At 60.9% G+C, this 5,104-nt stretch overlaps 1 long non-coding RNA gene across 1 annotated transcript; it reads right to left on the bottom strand.

The window, feature by feature from the left end:
• Nucleotides 1-744: 744 nt before the first annotated feature.
• Nucleotides 745-2,015, bottom strand: LOC134156926 (uncharacterized). The gene is made up of 2 exons (XR_009962131.1): nt 1,892-2,015; nt 745-1,172 (listed from the first exon to the last, which is right to left on the bottom strand). It is a non-coding gene; the product is annotated as an uncharacterized LOC134156926 (long non-coding RNA).
• Nucleotides 2,016-5,104: the final 3,089 nt, after the last annotated feature.

The following is a 5,104-nucleotide window of genomic DNA, read 5'->3' as shown; positions in this document are numbered from 1 at the left end:
TGCTGCTTTCAAAGGAGCCGGGTTGACCTTTGCCGCTGCAACGAGAGCCGCATGGAGGGGAAAAAAGATTGGCTGCAGTGGGAGAGGGGGAGCGGGGAGCTGCTGTGGTTTTACAATCCCTAAATAACGCCGGGAGCTGAGCTGTAAACACATGGCAGTGCTGCCGGAGCGTGTCCATGCCCCCCGCTTGAAACCCCGCTCAGAAAACGCTGCGACCTTAAGGAGGAGAAGAAATGAAGAGAAGAAAACAGCTTTTCTCGGGGAAAAAAAACACAAGGAATCTCCTGAATTATTTAGCAAACGGTTCCAATAGGACGCGGCTCCGCGGCAGACGCCGGCTGCCGGAGCCTGGCCTTGCTTGGAAGATGCCTATCGCTGGGGCCACCGGCGCCACCGCAGCAAAGGGATGAGCAGGGTCCCTGCCCCACTGTCACCCCGAGGGTCGTTGTCACACCCCGATGGACACCAGTGGAAGGGGACATGTTCCCATGCTCAGCCCCTCTGCAATGAGGGGACGTGGGGAGGAGAAACCCACTGGGGCGGTTCTGCCACACTTCATCACCTGCAAAGTCACAGCCCGAACCTTACCTCCTCCTGCAGCCTCAAAGAGTCACCTCTCCCCAGCTCCCTGCTGCATCCCAGCTTCCCCCCTTCCCTTCTCACCTTTGTCTTCCCAATTACGTACTTTTTGGAAGCAACCTCCACTTTGCTTTGCAGAGCAGCAGACGAGCGCAACCCTCCCTGTGCCTTTTATGATGCTCAGTTTATTGCCTGGCTGCGCAATTGCCATTTTAATGATGGCCTCTCCCACGGCTTTAATGCACCTCCAGTGCTGGCATTAAAACAAGGGGGGGCGGGGGGGGGCGGACACTGGCCCTGGTCTTCAGGAGAATAAACTCCAGCCCCTTTCCTGGTCCTTGCACGAAGTTTTGCCAAATGGATAAGGTGGTTTCTGGTTCCGAAGCGGCGGCGCTGTGCTCTGTTTGGTAACGGAGGCCCTCTGCTGGCACTGGGCTGGCCATGGAGCCACCGCCGAGGCAGGGAGACACATCCAGCAAGTGGTACCTGGGGACTCAAGTCTGGAGAACCACCTCCAGCGAGCCCTGCATGGAGAACTGTGCCCTAAGAGCCAAGCCTGGAGAGCCGCGTCCATCAGGCCCAGGGAACCGAGCCTGGAGAGATCATAGAGATAAGCACAGGGAACTGAAACCGAGAGACTGGGAAATTGAGTATGGAGAACTGAGCTCAGCAACATGGGCCCATGGAGCCACAATCAGAGACCTGGGCATGGAGAGATGTACGTGACCAGCCTGGGCAAATGAGCCATCTCCAGTCCTGCTGCATCCAAAGGTGAGTCCCATCCCTGCTGCCTGCGCTGCTCCACCAGCAAGGCCAGTGGCTGTGATCAGTGCTGTGCAAAGCCAGTGGAAGCATCCCAGCCTTTCACCTGCAGATATCCCAAGGTTGGGAAAAAAACACCATGCATCTGCTCTGGGGAATGGGTTGGGTAGGAAGCTGGAGGGGGTGATGGCAGCTTCACCATGGGACAGTTCCCACCTCATCCTAGATGATGCTGGACTCCTCTGGGCACGGAGTCCAGGGCTGACAGCTCCAGTGCTGAGACCCACATGGTTCTGCTCAGCTTTTTGGAAAGACATTTTGGTCCCTGGCTGGGGGGAACCTGCACCCTGCCAGAGGATAAGGGCAGGCCTGAGGCTGGTGATGGGCAGCACAGGCAGGGACCTCAGCTGAGGACATCTGCTTTTGTCAGCAGATTCTTCCTTAGCTTCTGTTTCACCAGTGCCTGGAGCCTGGCCTGGGTTATCAGGGAGATATTAAATTGCTGTTGGAAGCAACACCAGCGAGGCTGAGAAGCCGTGTGTGCTCTTACCTCTTCCCACAAGGTCGAGTCAGCCCCGAGGGACGACGTGTTTGCCGCGTCCTTCCTGTCACCAGGATCACATGTCGGAGCCGAACCCAGCCCTGAGAACATTAAACCCGTGAGCTCGCCTCCCTCCTGAGCACAGGCGCCTCCCGGCCCCAGGGTCCCCCAGCCCAACCGGGGGAACCCAGCAGTGGTGCCAGTGCTGGAGGGATGCCCACCTCCCCCACAGATGGTGTCCATGTGGATGGGATGGAGGAGCTTGGAACCCCAGGGTGCAGCACTGTGTGATGGGGAAGGACCTCCCCATAGGAAGAAGCCACCAGCACTGGCAGGACATGGCCAGCAAAACACTCTGAAGGCCTTCAGCCACATCTCTTCCTGTGACCCAAGTTCTTGCTTAGACAAAGGGATGAACAGACACACGGGCAGCCACATCTTGTCCATTGCTCACCCTAGGAGATGACCAGGCACATGGGCTGGGTTTCTTCCAGGGCAAGGTGAGTCCCGCTGCATCATCCCTCTGTGGCACAGGGTGCAGACAATGGACAGGCTGTGGTTCTATGATCCCTGGGGCACAGGGTTTCATTGCACCCGTGGGCACAGCCCCGGGGAGCCCCCCAAACTTCCTCTCCCTGCAGCACAGGGACCCACACACATGCCCAGGCCCAGCAGCCATCTCCAAGCCCCCCTGGGGACCACAGGGGCCATAACCAGCCCCGTCTCAGAGCCCTAAGCAGGGTCTGAGGGGCAGCAGGATGCAGGGATGCTCCAGCAGCAGCTGCCGGTGGATGCCGTTGGGCCAGGAGCAGCCAGGCTTTAATTCCAGCCCTGCCCAGTGGAAAACCCCCACCAGAACCAAGCCCATCACAAGCTGGCTGCAGCCAAGAGAGGCGGCAGATAAGAGGCTGGAGCCAGCGCCGAGGCCTCACGGAGATGAAAGGCGGGAGCCGGCCCATCCCCTGCGGACAAAGGAGCTCCTAAAATATTAACGAGGCCCCGTGGCGGCGGGTCCGGCCGTTCCCGCGGGATGCGGGCGCGGCGGGGAGCAGCGCAGGATGCTCATTAATCACGGGCGCTGCCAAACCGGCACCCCGGGAGCTGCAGCGGCTCCAGCCACCGGGGACACCGCCGCCTTCCCACCGAGCCGCGGGGAAGAGCGAGGAGCAGGGGGAGCCGCTGGGGAAGGGGGCCCCTCGCTGCCACCTCGGGTACAGCCTGGAGCACCTCGGGGTGAGCCTGGGGGAAAGCCGGGCAGCTCCACGGTGGGGCATGGAGCAGGGGGGGGCACTGCTTGGGTCTGCGTGGGGTTGATGCAGGCCCCAGGCTGGGGACAGGGTCCCTGCGATGGGGAGCGGCGTGTCCTATGGGAACAGCACAGCCCCAGGGCCACACACACCCTGTGCCCGGCCATCCACACTTACGGGGGATGCACTCGCCTCCTGACCAGTTCCTGGTGCTGGGGACCATAGTGCACACTGGTTAGCCTGGGGATCCTGCCCTGCTGGCTGAGGTGGCTGCTCCAGCAGCTGGGCACACCTCTGTCCCCCCCATCCCCATCCCTGCATCCCCCCTGCAAGCAGCCCAAGCCAGCCACAGACCCGGCTCCATCCCCAGCCCTGGCTTTGTATCTCCTGCCTGGGGAGCACTGATGCTCTCAGGGCACCGTGATACCAGCAGCTGGACCCAGCGCCCTATGGACTCAAGGTGAGCCGTGACCCAGTGGCACAACCACCCCTCCAACCTGCCACAGCCAACCCCTTCTCTTCCCACTCCATGGCCCAGCCTGGGCAGAGCAAAGGCCTTTTGTCAGAGGATGTCAGGCTTCTTCCCGCAGGCAAGGGTGATGTTTCTGCTGCTCCAAACCTGCCCCTGGGTGCTAGAGGGGAGGAGGAGTGAGATAATAACAGCTCGGTGGCCAGGTCCGGAAGCAGGTCCGCACGCAGCCGTCAGATGGGATTTGCATAGCACAGATGGCAGCCCAGGAATTTCAAAGCATCCCCCATGCTGCAGCAGCTGAAGGGCTCAGTAGCCCCATGCAGCTGCCAGAGCGAGCTGAGCTGCCCCAGCACCCAGGAATAGGCAGCCAAGTGGAGGACACAGGGCATGCATGGGCACGGGCACAGCATCCTCCCACCACACCCCAGTGCTGCTTCCTATGATCCAGGGTGGGCAGGAGGCCCATGGCGGATAGCAATGGGGATGTAGCAATGCAGGGGGATGTTGGGGCTCCAGCACCCAGCAGTGAGGAGCTGCAGGGAAGGGCTCCACCGAGGGCTGGAGGGCATGACATGTGAGAGACAGCGGGAGCTAAATTTACACCACCACGAAGCGAGCTGCCTCCAAGGAGACGTGATCACAGGCTATAAATACCTGCAAGGAAACAACGGGGACAGAGGCGGTGAATTATTCACAGGCACAAGATGGCAGGACATGGAGCAAGCCAAGCTGGGGAGGGGGGGAGCTGGTGCCATGGGGGAACCCTGAGCCATAAGGGGACCAGGGCCAAGCTGATGCATGTGCCAGGAGCCAGCAGCTCTGCAATGTGAGGGCCATGGGAGGATGCAGGACCCCTGCTGCACTCCAGCCTGGTGCTGCAGACCTCAAGCAGATGGTTCATCCATGACACTCCTCAGCACCAGCACCAGGCTGGCCAGGCTGGGGGTGCTCCTGCCAAAAGCAGAATGATGAGCAAGTCCAGCATCCCACATCCTGGTGCTGGCTCTGCAAGAGAGAGCTGCAATGAGGTGATGTCCAATGTCCCCTGCACCAGGGGCACCCCATGGCCACCCCTGCGTCACTCGGTGGGTTCTGCAGAAGGTGCTGAGCAGTCAGGGCAGCAGGACAAGCTCTCTGCATCCCCAGAGCACACCTGGAAGAGGAGGATTTGAGGCAGTGGAGCATCACAGAGCGCATCTGCTCATAGAGGAGGAGAGGACTGGCATACCTAATAACAACAACAGCAGCTAATGATAACACCACTGTCGCAGCAGCTCCCAACAGGAGGGTGCTGCATCCGCTGCCCCGCTGCCCGCCAGGGGTAACCCGGCAGCTCCTTCCCCGGCCTCTGCTGCCCTCCCCTGGCGGCACCGAGAGCTGCGCTCTGGGACAGCCCCGGGGAACGCCGCTGGTGGGGGGGATTCCTGGTGTCACAGAGCCATGGGATGGTTTGTGCCGCAAGGGACATTAAAGCTCACCCAGTCCCAACCCCTGCCACAGGCA

The sequence above is a fragment of the Pezoporus occidentalis genome, unplaced genomic scaffold (assembly GCF_034315485.1).
Source record: "Pezoporus occidentalis ecotype Australia unplaced genomic scaffold, CSIRO_AGI_Poc_V1 ctg91, whole genome shotgun sequence".
NCBI classification, from domain to species: domain Eukaryota; kingdom Metazoa; phylum Chordata; class Aves; order Psittaciformes; family Psittacidae; genus Pezoporus; species Pezoporus occidentalis.
Note: the sequence above shows the minus strand (reverse complement) of the source record. Positions and strands in the feature narration are given on the sequence as shown.